Consider the following 14,652-nt stretch of genomic DNA (forward strand, 5'->3'; position numbering starts at 1 on the left):
GTATGAATGCATTACTCAATATGTCTGATTGGTTCAAGCCATGTATGATAGCTTTTATTTAAGGACCATACTATACTGGGGGTTTCGCAAGTTTTTTTATAGACCAAATCATGGATATTTACTACTGCTGAGTATTTGGCATACCATGTTGTTGTGTTTCAGATTTTCAGTCACACTAGCGGTGGGGCTTCGGTCCACTACTTCGGGCAACAACTAAACTTTAGTCACGTTGATGTGATTTTCCTGATAGGTCTCTTGTGCTTCCATTCATTTCCATACAGCAAGCAAATCATATTGCACACTCATGTAGATTTTACCGCAAAATAAAGTCTACTAATTGATGCTTTACAAAAATTGATGGAAAACAATGGCTGCCTGAAAAGGAAGAAAATATGGGGAGAATCGAGATGGCCAGCAGAAAAGTTTAATGTAAATCAAAGAACGTCTTGCTGTGGAATAGCACTATACGCAACGCAAAATCAGGCAACAGGAGAAAAGCTGTGGGGGGTCAATGGCCTTTTCCCTACTTTCTACTTCCAGTGGTTTCTGCTAATCTCCGAGCTCCACCTTCATGTTGACACTAACTACGAATATGTGATAAATATACATGATTTGCAACTTTAACGTGCTAGAACATTGGCATGGTCCTTAAGTCACCTTGGAAAGAGACGTACATTGTACGGATGTGAAATTGAGTGACAATACACACCACCTAAAATTCTCAGATGCTTTAAGAGATGCACAGAAAACATTGGAGAATGAACATGAGCTCCATAGTTATCCAGATGTTGCATTCTACTCTTAAGTGCTAAAATCAGATGCTGTCACTTCAGGAATAATATACTCTCGACGTGATATTAAGTGTTTTTGACTGTTGGTGCTCTGTATGGATCGTGTGAGTTAGACTTTTTATTTCTGGAGTCTTGAAGATTGCATAGTGTGTGTTTTTTGTGTCTTGTTACCTTGCTGCCACTCTTTGGCAGACGATTGACGTGCCTGTCAGTCAATCTTTCTCTGCCTTTGGTTTTAAGGCAGGCTCTTGATGGGGGCGTCCAAAAGTTGGCTTAGTGGGTCTCCTTCGATTGTGCTTTAACATGTTACACTTTAGTGGAGCTTGGTTCTCCAAAATCAGTCATGTAAAAATGTGTACAAAAACCGATGTTGTTCTCAACAAACTAAAACATAACAATGTTTTTAATCCTTGGAAGTAAAAAAAAGTGTTTATTCATGTGCAAATAAGGTATAAGGTATATTCAGAATAAAAGTTTATGATTACTATCTGTTGCATTGCGTGTGAAGTTCTGGCTCATGTCCCTTTCTTGCAAAATATCTTATTTTTTCTCAACGGCGGATCGGATTACTGTTACTAACTTCTGTCCCATTGCCAACACACATTTCCCATCCAAATGTGTGTGAAAATGAGAAAGGAAGCACCCTGAGTCTGCTCTGCCTGTATCTAGCCAACATCAGAACCCGACGTCCTGCCAAAATCAACAATGTCCAGGAACAGAAAGGATGGAGGCGTAGGTCCAGCCACATCTCTCTACAACATTGAATTTGGCTCAAGGACACGTCCATTAACAACGACCCGTAATGTTCTCTGGTCATACATTTGTTTTCTCTGTTGCATGTTGATCAAATGGTAAGTGACTTTCTCGTTAGCGCAGTCCGCTTTACACTTGAACCTGAAACCAGCTGTGCTCAAGCCCAGATTCCTACAGCCACTATTCCTCACTGCCCCCCAAAGGCAAAATACAGGCTCATTTTACTCTTTATTATGGACGTTAAAAACATACCCTAGTCATGTATACTGAAGAAAAACTAAAATCCTTAAGATGCTTGGGGACATTCTTAATGTGACCAATTACAATGTCTTCAGTATTTTTAATAAAAATTGCCTTTATTGTTGAAAGTACAGACGGCGAATGACTATGCAGAGACCAATAATATGAAATGGAATATTCTACAAACCCTGTGACAGAAATTGATAACAACACTATCAATTAAAACTTTGTGAAACTGCCATTTCAATTAAGAATGATGTGATGGACTGTGAAATTCAAGAAATTGAATACAAATCTATAACATTGCAATGTAAGAAAATTGACTTCAATTGTTGAAATAGTTGTGAAAAGTACCTCTCTCAGTAATTTTTTATCACAACATATTTTTCACCAAATATAATCTCATTGTTTAATGTATTCTCTTTCCTTGGGTGATTTCTTGAATGAAAGATTGACTATCAGTCTAAATAATCGTGTTTTCCGTTTACAGCACTCTGTCTTTCTTGGACTATTTCCTCCAACCTCTCCAAAAATGTTATTCCTTGTCAGTCACGGATGAGTTGCGATGTCAACAGCACACGCTGGATTTCCTGCCAGGGGTTCTGGATTTAGCGTCTGGCAACAAGATGACCGAGCCAGTTTACACTGGGAGGTCACCCCTGTTGTGTTTTTGATTGTTATCCCTAACCTTATCCGTATCCCTAAGTCTGTGGACCTGTGTCCCTCTGTCACTGATTAATATCTGGCTTGTAATTAAACGGCCTCTAGAGTAAATATGAAAAGTTTATTATGTAAGTAATTGCATTTGGTAGTATTAACAGTTTCCTCATTAAGTTTGTTATTCCATGACTGGCTTTCTGAGGAGTATCGAGCCGGTGTCACATGTCATTTGTGCACCACAGTGAACCTTTAAGTGCTTTAGAAATTGGGACCTAATGTGTCTGACCAGGAGTGGCTCACCACTTCATTTATATGCATGTCCTGCACTCAAAAAACCCCTCTCTTCTCCGATAATGCTAACGCTTGCATTCCTTACAGTGCGAGATTAAGAAGATATGATTTCTGCATTCTCCCTGCCTTTTACGTGAAAGCAATCATAAAGTAAGGCTGGTTTTTGATTACTGAGAAGTGACCGCTCACAAAAATTGGTTAATGCCTGCAGAAAAAAACCCAGCTAACCACCACTGAGAAAGTTTTGCAAAGCACAGATGTAGGCGAATTATCCAGTAGGCACATGTTTGTTGGAATGAAAGAACAACTGTGACGGTTGTGGTTGAACAAAACAACAGTATTCAGAACCTCAAAAAAGACAGGACTGGACCACGGCGGCTTTGATGAGGTTTTTTGTTTTGTCTCCACATCTCCTGTCTTTCGGCAGTTTATATTAAAGTTGTTACTCTGACGTTCTCACGGGGGGGCAACTAACCACAAATGAAGTTTGAAACCCTTCATTTACATTTTCTAACACCTCATAAATGCGTGTTTGGCCCTGGCCCAATCACAACTGCTGAAACAGATATGTTGTGATACTCGCAAAGCACAATGGGATCTAATTCAGGGGAGTTGATATTGATATGTTTAGCATTTATTGAACTTTTACCTCGTGCCTTTCTGTTAAGAGTTTGCACATACTTGTTTGCTACATGTTCTCATATTTCCTTCCAAGTGGTTAATTGGTGACTCAAAATGAAAAGGTGTCAATGTGAATGTGAATGGTTGTCTGTCACTGTCAATCCTGTGATTGACTGGCAACTGTCCAGATTGGCTTCAGCCCTCCTGTGAAGGATAAACCTGTTCAGCTAATGGCCGGATTAATGGATTATATCACTTTTAGTCTTTGCCCTGATGGTTAACAGTTAGGGTTAGTCTAATGTCGATTTTAGAAGTTAGATTACAATGAAGCAGATTGCAGTAAATCTATGGCATTCCCTCATCGTGCATACCAGAGGTAAACAAATCCAGGTAATTTATAGTTCTTATCATCCTAATCGTAACCACATGGTACTGCGAGATGAATTCTTGATCATTATTCAAATCTTAGACAAGTAACTATATCTAGACTCTGGATTCGGAAGGGTTCAGTAAGCTTTATAGAACATTTGCAAAACAATTCTTGATTATGTTCCAACTGGCCCGACTTGAAAGTTGGATATTAAGACTACCGTCACAGCCTCCTCCTGTCTGCGTCACTTTGCTGCAGGTAAGAACTCTCTGTCTTTTGTTGTCTTTTCTTTTCTTCACACACGTTTTCTCTACCAACCGTTGCACCTGGCAAATTCGGTAATTAGAAACTGGAGCACCAATAAGGCATTTTTGTTGAGTTCCATGTATTATAAAGTTAGAAAGGTTTTCCCACTCACGCCCAATTCCTACGTCTATGGTAGGATCGAAAGAGGTTCCAAAGGGTGTCCCATAATCAGGGCCCAAATGCTGGTAGCATTAGCTTTGCATGTTGCTTTTATGTTTTTTTGCCCGCAGAGAAAGTGGAGGATCTGGCTGTATCTGTAAAACAGAAAAATACCCAACACAGATGTGGGACGCCCTCCTTCACCCGGCCGTGCAGTGACCAGCACCGGAGTTTTGATGTGGTTTTTTAATCACCAACATCATACACGGTTTGTAACAGCTGTCCTTGACTGGAAGCATGAGTGGACCTAATCTCAGGAGAGAGGAGAGCAGAGAAAAAGAGAAAACAGAGGAGCATTTACAGAGATTTGCTGACGGCGCCGAGGCAAAAAATGAAACAAGCTGTCAAAACTTTGTCTTTAAATTAAAATTCAAACAGGAGAGGAAAATAAACGACTTATCTTTAAAAAACTGCACAACATGACCATGATCCGGCAAGCACTTTGTACGAAGCATACGGAGTCCCTTTGCGTGATTTTGTTTTTTTTGTGTTTCATGTTTCCTGTTTTTATTTTTGAAATGACTGGTGTCTTGTCATGTTTTACTTCCTGTGTTTTCCCTCCTGTGCCTGATTGTCTGATTGTGTTCTCCTGCTGCCCCTGTGTTTGACCCCCTCCCCAGCTGTGTCTCTGTGATTAGTCTTGTATGTATGTAGGCCTGTCTTCCCTAGTGTTCTCTGTCAGTTCGGCGCCATTGTTTCCCCCGCTTGAACTGCACTGTATTATTCTGGATTTACCTCGTTTGCCCCCTTTTGTCCTCCAAATCTTCCTGGTTTGTTATTAGTTTTTGTTGACCTTGCCAGCTCCTGCTTTTTTTGTGTTTATTTCTAACAGCTTTAATTTAATAAAGCTCACTTTTAGTTTATACCTTTTATACCAGCCTCTCTTTATTCTGCAATTGGATCCTGACACCCTTACCTTTTATCTTGATAAAGGAAACTCTTAACCCTAGAGAGTTTGGTGCAGGAGCTTTTCTTTCTGGCAAATAATCTTCCAAGAGCCAGGTAGGTTTTGAATGTTGTGAGAACTGTTTTCAAATCCAGGTGCTGCCCAAAGACATCGATCGAGGTTCCATTCAAACGGTTGTCTGGTGTGCACTTCTAGTGACATGATGTTTGATTGCCTGGAGACCACACATGCTGGAAGGTGAGTAACTTGTTGGATGAATGTGTTGCATAACATTTCAATGTGCGTCATTGTGTGACACTTACAGCAGCAGATGAAGTGAGATGTCCACACAAAGTTTGGAACAATGAAAGATTGAAATTGTTACAGCAAGTTTAGACAGTAATACGTACTTTCCACGTAAACACATTTGTTCTTTGTGAGGAAATTGCTGGTTTATTGATGAGGTATGTTATAGCATGTTTGACCTCAGGATAATTCTTCTGTGTACAAACAACTCTGTGATGAGGCAAATCCTTCGAAAATTAGCAAACTAAATTATTTACACAGCTTTTGTAAAACTGGAACCACCTGAAAGCTCGGAAATAAACACAGGTTTCTGAAATCCGGAGGTTTATACGATCGACTTAGCAAACTCAAAGTCTTTCCCTCTCCTTCCCAAAACAACTTGAATACTAAATCTCCTTCACCTGTTCCCTTGTCTCTGCACCACTTTGGATCCCTGTTGGGAGCCGTTAACTTTGTGACTCATCTCCTGGTCTTTTGTGCACTCACTTTGCTGAAATTGCTGCAGTCTGGTAGCATTAGCTTTTTCATGTTGCTTTTATGTTTTTTGGCCGCAGAGAAAGTTAAACTTAAGTGGAGAATCTGGCTGTATCGATGAAACAGAAAAAATACCCAGCGCAGATGTAGGACGCCCTCCTTCACTGGGCCGTGCAGTGACCAGCACCGGAGGTTTGATGTGGTTTTTGAATCACCAACATCATACACGGTTTGTATCAGCTGTCCTTGACTGGAAGCCTAATCTCAGGAGAGAGGAGAGCAGAGAAAAAGAGAAAACAGAGGAGCACTTACAGAGATTTGAAGACAGGGCCAAGGCAAAAAATGAAACAAGCTCTGAAAACTTTGTCTTGAAATGATGGTGCCCAAACAGGGCTACTTATCTTTGAAAACTTCACAAGATTAATCTACATGAATCTTAGGGGTGACTTTAATAATTAACTAAGACTTTACAAAACTATGTAGTTCAACTTGACAGTTCAACATCTTGAAAATATGTTAATTTACTTTATTGCTGCCTACCAACTTATCTAAGTATCTCTTATTAAGGTTCTTATGTTAATGTTCTATCTATTTTGTTCCAAAACAAAAGCTTGCTTCAAGCCAAGAAATAGTCCCAGAACCAAACTCATAATTTTTGGTTTCATTAAAATGTGACATGTCGACACATCTTTCATGAAATGGTGTTTATGTTACTATTGAATGACTCATAGTGAAAATTTACTATTTCTTTAACATTAAGAACCTGCTAAGGAAAGCTATAGTCACACCGAGATCTATGAGTATGCAGAGCAACAGGAATAGTTACTGTTAGTTTACTAAGTTTAATATAAAAATACAAAGTGATGTGATCAATACACATTTTGGGCCAAACAATACCAACCCTTCAGTAGGCAATATATTTATTCTTAGGGGATATGTTCCAACACACATGTACATGTTTTACGAGCAATTTTATATGAGCCGATTATTTACAGGAAAGTATCCTTGTTCTGTTGATAAGAGTGTTGTTGACAAAGCAGTGAAACAGCATGAATCAGTCACGCAAACTGACTAAAGGTTACAGTAAAGTGGGTTGTCAGAGATTTATCAGCATCTGGCCCCTGCTGTGACTGTTGTTTTGGTAGACAGACTCTTTTAACTGACCGATTGGCTGATTGCCTTACAAACCGTCCGATCAAATACATTTGTGCTCGGATTCACAAACACTGACTATGACTGCCAGACAAACGGCTACGGTGAGTAGTACAGATTCTCCAGAAACAGACTCATATCAGATACAAGCCAATTACATAACAGGCATAGTCAGGCTTTTACTCTGAAGTGAGTTATTTCCTCTGCTGCGAGCTCTGGGTGTCTGACCAGGACCGCGAGTCAGCATTTCAACCGCGTGTAACAATAATTTGTGTGATTAAGTGCCAAGAGCTGGCACACACAGAACATTTACTTTCTTAAAGATCCTCTGACACGCCAAGCCCTGTCAACTGTTGATACATTAAGCTTTTGACACATCTGACAAAGTTTTATGTATGCTCATTCCTACAAGCACACATACTGTATATGGATACATGAAAAAAATGGGCACAACATAGAAAGGAATGTATAAACACCTTCGCCGGGCAACAAACACACACCACACCAAGAGAAGTTGAAATTGCAATTATGCAAATAGGCGGGTGTAGCACCTAACCACAAATATCAAAGGGTTGGCGTGTGGCCAACACTGTCTCTGGTTCAGGGATAATTGGAGATTGATTAAGTGCAAATGTGTGTTAATACATGAAGGTTAAAGGAACACATTGGGATATCAGGCCTTTTTCATTTGTCTTTGAGAGTTGGAAAAGACGGTCAGTATCAATTTAACCGCACATTGCTGGGGCATGTTACCTACGTTAGAGAAATAGTTTAACATTTGGTAAACAATCATGTTCCCTTTCTTGCCAAGGCTTACATGAGAAGCAAACCTGTCCACTATAATGTAAGTTTCCATGCAACTAAACTGCATTATCATTTATGTTTGGAGAAATACGTATTTTCTTCTGGATAACGGGTGCAGTTTTGAACCATAGCTATTTGGTTAGGTTTGGTTCAAAAGAGCACGGTTTGGCTTAAAATATATTTAGTTACCAACTAATGTCAAAAAGGTTAAATGCTGACTTTTTGTTTCACACAGGACTCGATTAACTCCTTGGTGAGAGTTCTGTGTTTGTTTGCCCCATCTACCAACTTTGAAAAGAGAGGCTTGAAAATGTGTCATATTCTAAGATAACAAGCTAAACTTGGTTAGCTTAGCTTGGCATAAAGAATAGATAATGCAAATGTTTTCTAAGAAGTTGCTTCATAATTTCTCTGTCAAAACACGTTAACAAAACATTTCTACTTGCAAATCCAAACTCATTTATAAGTATCTTGTTTGGCACAGAAAAGAGTACAAATTATGTGGCAACTCTTTCTGTAAGACCTAATACAAATAAATACAATGTTGCTAGGTGTATTTTTGAACTTTACTCCTTAGCAAGGCTAGCTGCTAAACCTCACCCCAACCCTGATTCATAAATGTTTTCCTTAAGGAGAGAAAATGTGTATGTTTGTGAAGGCATTTCACCACTGCAGATGGATGTTGGTGCTGTATAGACATAACTGTGGGTGTGTGCAAACGTCTGTCCCACTTGGTAAGTGTGTGTCAGAATGTGTGTCGCAGGCGTGTGTCTGGGGTGTGTGTTGAAGGGAGGTCAATCCTCGGTCTGGGTAATTTGCCACAGATGAAACCTGACTCCATTCCAGGAGACCAGCGCAAGCAAACGTTTCAAAGCTGCAGGAAATCTATTAGCACCTGGTGGGACTCCCCCCTATTCTGTCCTCTCTCTCCCCCTTTCCTCCACCCTTACATCCCTCGCTCTCTCTACCATCTCACCTCTCCCTGCCCCACCCCAGTTAATAAAGCCACACAAGACCACCACACTCCCGCTGTGCCACTAAAGCCAGGGGATTAGTGAGTGTGTGTGTATGTGTGTCTGTTTGTGGCGTGTGGCGAGGTGTGCATTCACGCCAGTATGTGTGGACCTCAGAGTGTGTGTGCAGAATGGACATGTAATGCATGTGGACCTGTCCTTATACACACGTGGAGCCAGTTAGCAGTGAATGAGGTGCCAGACAAGCCTGCAGCAGCTGCCGCTCTAGAAACAATCGCTCACGATCCAGACACAGTAGGCTGCAGTCACCGCAGAGTGCTGACTCTGGGTCAGATCGTAAGAACTGATGTAATTGCTGAGATGATGTGAGTATCTGGGTTTTTCAACTATGGTCAGTTTCAAATATACCAGTTATTGGCTTTGGTCAGGCCCAAATGTGGACAAAATATGTCCACTATCTTTTATGTGTTTGCATAATAACTGGATTTCACATAAAGCACCCTGAGGAGATTGTAAGAGTTGTAGGAAAGCTCGCCCTGCCAAACAGAACATTTTTCTATCTTTTATTTGCAGGCTTTACATCAAAAGCTGCAGTCTTGTATAAAAGTTTTGATGGATGTTTGTCAAAAAAGATGAGATAAAAAAAGTTAAAACATGTTATGTCACAGGCAATAAAAAAACTGTTTGAATATCAATTTGTATTCTGGAAACATTCATTGAGACACAGTTTAGCCTAACAGATGGAGGCCAGCTGCAAATCAACTGTTGGTGGTTACTTCACCTGCCATCTCTCAACAGTCTAAAATTATAGACATATAACATACATTTGCATAATCTTTCTTCGCCTTGCATTCATTTAAAAATGGGTTTTTGTGCATTCTAAAATGGATGTTTCCAAATAAGCAACCATGTTTCATGCTTGAAAACATGAAATGTAGGTCAATGTCAGGCAATTGTCTATTTGATAAACCTCGCCCAAAACAGTGATTGCTTCATCATTAGTTATCAACCGTAGGCCTATTATTCATGTTCTGGATTTGTCGATACATTAGCGAAACTCTTTCTCTTTAAAGACTTCAAAGACTGCTCCAAGATACGTAAGCTGAAAATGTTACCAGGTTTAATTAACTTGCTTATAACCTACACTTAGCCTTACATTATTTCCAAAACCAATGAGCATTTCATTAGCTTACAAAATCATTATTTTTGTAAGGAAAATAGGTTACAAAATAAATTCGAGAATAACCCATTATGTGAGAGAAAGAAGGTTTAGTATCAATGTTGATGGTAACATTAGAAGATAACTTTTTAGCTAAACATGCGGTTCAGCGTTAGTTTATGCTAGCTAGCTACAGCTGATGAAATCTGCTAGTGTCAGTTACATTTTCCATCAGATAAATCAATGGCTGTGGGCTAGAAAGGACATTACACTTGTTTTTACTTGCCAGCTTTTCAATTTAAGGACTTAATGACAAACATGGGATATTTATGACAGTAGGAAAACTGATGTCCTTGCACCTCACCTCATAAAATGAAATTCATATTGGTACCGCAGATATAAACCAGAGGTCATCTGGCTACCAGTCTCTTGTCCAAACAAGGCTTTATACTGTCAGGAACAAATAACTGACTTTGGGAGGGTAACTTCTTTTTGTAGAACGACTCCCAGAGGAAACATGACTACGTTGACGTTTCTCTGCCTCGAGGAATATTAGCTTGGCACAGAGTTCATGGTTATTTAGTCTGCACTATTTGATCCCAGGGCAGGTGATCTGGGGAGCAGAAGCATTTCCAATTGAGGATACAACTTTTCCCAAAAACTACATTTTCAATATTCTCTTTCTAGTGTGGTTTAACTGTGATTTTTAGACCACCTGTATAAACCTTAACAGCCAAGACTAAAGTGACAAAGCTTATCAATCCAACACACAATCTAAACCAGACAAACCCAAATAGCCAAAATTATTGATTAGACCATTGGTTTACTTAAGCTTAAAGATTCTTTAACCATTACTAAAGATACATCTTCCCCTAACTTCAGTGAGAAATCAGATTATTTAAGTCAACGGTGACTGTGGAGCTTATGGGCGGTCATAAGCGCATTCGCCTGCTTGCAGGGTCCGAGCTAATTGGATTTATGTGCGGGAATGTTTTCCAAAGCCACACTTGTGAAATACCTCCACATCTGCTGGCCATTAGCAGTGGACATAACACACAACAGAGAGAGGAAAGCCCCCAACGCCTTGATTCATTGGACTGCAGCTCTGCTTTTATTGCAGCGGAGTAAAAAGGCTGCAGCTTTTCAGCACAGCGAGTGCTGCCTTATCTCTCTCTCTGTCTTTCCCTCCCCTGTTCTCAATTTAATTGTATCTGCTTTGGTCATTCAATGCTTGACTATGTATTTCCCTGACCTTTAATGAATTTCCTATCCTTCCGCAGTTGTTTTACTCTTTCTTCTGCCTCATTCAGTCTCAACTTTAAACTTTTCCTTGAACGTATTTTTTGTTCCTGAACTCCATCAAACATCCTATCTTCTCATCCGCTCCCCCCCACCCCCCAGCTTCCCCACTCTTTGCGCTCCTGTGCCCAGTTCTCCAACAGTCATTTATCTATGTCAGTACAACTTCCATGTCCGGATCTTTTTCCTTGTCACTCCCAAAGGCAAGGACGCCCTCCTGTTTCATCCCTCAGCGGGCACAAGGAGAAACAAGCAAGGGGGTCCGACAACCCTCTGACCCCTCATCTGTCATCTGCAAGAGGAAAAGCACCCTCCTAATTGGGGGGGGGGGTTAAGCGTTGAGGGGTTGGGGCGGTCGGTATGGACGTTGTTATTCTAGTGTTGGGGGGGTCAGAGGTGAAAAGGGGGAGATCACACCGGTGATTAGCCTCCTTCATGTGTTGGAATGTGTTGGTTGGGCAGCTGGGGTGTAAAGTAATTAGAAGAAAAGGGGTAAGGAACGGCCTATTGGATGGTGTTAATGATATTGCCCTAGGTCAAGGCATGGACACCTGGACCCCCATCAGGTGACTCCAGGTAAAAAAAAAATAATTAAGAAAACAAAAAAATGTGGATAATATGCAGGCCCGGGACTGCATTCACACTGATAGTTCTGTTTTTGCTTAACATACATTCACATTACTGCTCTTAATTTCTATATTTGAAGCTGCCAGCTGGATAAGCACACAGCTGTGTGTAAACATGTTTAAGAATCACACATTTTGGCACAGTGCTGTAAGAAGCAAGTCAACTCAGGCTTTATTCTGTGTGTGTTGGCAGGTCCTGGCCCTTTGGAACTAAAGATCTCCAAAAGCTCTAATCTCTGACTGATGATGTACATACCCATCTCTCTGGGTCTCTCTTCTCTGCCTCCTCACTTCCCCTGTCCACACCTCTTTACATGGCTCAGCAGGCCATGAAATAAGTGTGTGTTTATGTGGGAAAGAGGAAAGGCAAGAGCTAAAAGGAAAGGAGCATTTATGTGGTGGTTTCCAGCTAAACACATCAAAAGCGAAAAGACAAGCCAAGGAGAGAAACCCATTACTAAACACGTTTTACTTTTCTTTTTTTTGGGTTTTGACCATCCTTCCTTTGTCTAATGAAGCAATTTTGTTAAATGTCATCCAAAAAAACCTGTAAAATTATCTGGAACTGAAGTAAGAAGCCGTTTGTGTTTGCACAAAAACCGGAATCTATTGTTGGCTGTGAACAGGGGCACCGTAAGGGGGTGAAAAGTTAGGACGATTCTAAGGGCCCGTGACTGACAGGGGCCAAACTATTTTAGAACATTAAGAAAAAAATGTTTAAGTAACCAATGTGATTATCTTTTCATGGGGCCCAAAATCCCTGGCTGTGAAACAATGTCAATCACACTAATATGATCTCAAACCAGTGTTGATATAAAGTTGCTCATCAGTCTTGTAAATCATAAGGCTACCAAAAGTCCCATGCTACAAATAACAATGCTGCAGAATGACTAATGTTTTGGAATCCTCAGCAATAGGCTCGAGGCTTTGAGTGAAACTAAATAAATCATTGAAGTAATTGCTCACATTGCTTCGGATTGTTGTTGAAAGAGCACTCCCACTTCCAACATGTTCTCCCTTGCTGCATAATCAAATGTCAAACCTAACTTATTTACCTGATGCTTGTGATGCACATGGGATGCAGCTATTTCAAAGGGTACCAATACAAAGACATTTGCTCCCAGTCAGATTTTCTGAGCGTCTGGATTTCCTCTTTGCACTGACACTGATTGACGTTTCTGGCGTGATACGGTGTGTACGGTGTGCAGTGCACCGCCGTGCCTGCTGCCAAGGCCTACAGCCGCTGAGCACACACACACCTCTACACCTGCTGGTACTTTCCTATGCACACACGCACACACACACACGCACACACACACACAGAGAAAGGGAGAAAAAAGGGACCAAAGAAAAATTGAATGACCTGCACGCGTCTTAATGAGGGAGGGCCGGGCGTCTGGCATTTACCTCAAACCATTTCTTCCCCCTGCTGCTCTCTCTCTGGAGGGCTTTAAGTCCGCCGCCCGTTAACGGCTAAAGTGTGGATTTCCTGTCAAATAAGGGTTAGGGCCCAACAAAAGTCCTGTTCGCTGGTACCTAAATAGGATTACTTCCAGCTGCCCCATCTAAACACACACACAAACACACAAACCTAATGTCTTATATAGTCCCTTTAGGGATTTAAACCTGGTCTGCGGTGCTTAATTTTGCCTTTATAGTGAACTTAATGTACCTTTATGGATCTTTTAAACTCCAATTATCTTTGTAACATGTACATGGTAAAGATATATTGGACTTTATAAACTTGCATGCATTGCAGTAGCGTGTGAGATATATCCAGTAGTATCCTTGAATAGTTATTTAAACCTGCTGTTCTTAACTTTTGTGTTCCTGGTCAAATTTAACCAGTCTCTTTTACCTGCTCTTACATTAACACAAAAACCATTAATCGTCACTACATTTGATTTAACACCTCTTTCTTTTGAATAGGTTACAGTTTCGCCGTTATGTCATAGATGTCTATGTTTGTTTTGCAGAAATATCTTCTGAAATGAGCTCCACCAGCCTGTGGTTTATGATGACTAGATTCAAGTTGCTGCAGCAACTGACATAATGTAAGTACCACAAACAAACACATGGCTAATTTAAACCATGGGCTGACTCCACATTTTAAGGTAGTGTTATTTTGGCTCACAGAGTTTCATAAGTTTGGTCTAATTTAGCAAAGTGCGTTATGGGATAACTGATTATATCTAGACTATATGATTCCAATAGTAGAGATGAAATCCTGCCCCCAACTTATTTTGAGAACATTGCTACCGGTTCTCATCTAAGCCGTGAAAAGAATCTTGGCACTGTTTTATCCTTACCTTCTTTTGTGGTGACTGTTTGAACCGCGGCGCAAATATTCCCTCGGTTCCTGAAGGTAATTTGTCCTCATTGTCATGACGTGGCAAACATGAGAACAGCTGACCCTTTGTGTCTTTAATCACGGTATATACAGAGAGGTTGTCTTATGATGTTGCAAAAACTGTAGCCCTGAATCAGTACATCAGGTGTTTGTAATTTGTCTTTTTATTCAGCAAATGAATCCTAAATTAACAGACTGAGAATTAGAAAAAAAAGCATCAAATATATAGTCAATTGCTTTCATTATAATGAAATAATAACTGTGTCATCAGGATTAGGTACAGTTTTGCTGATGGATACTTCAGGCTCTTTTCTGCTTGACGTTATACTGTATGCTTTTGCACTTTGTCTGTTACAGTATAAGGTATTTTGCAACTGGTTAATCCTTTGAGGATGCAATCACTACTTGGAGCCAAATGTTCTCTGGCACAC

Source organism: Notothenia rossii (genome assembly GCF_949606895.1).
Source record: "Notothenia rossii genome assembly, chromosome: 10".
NCBI classification, from domain to species: domain Eukaryota; kingdom Metazoa; phylum Chordata; class Actinopteri; order Perciformes; family Nototheniidae; genus Notothenia; species Notothenia rossii.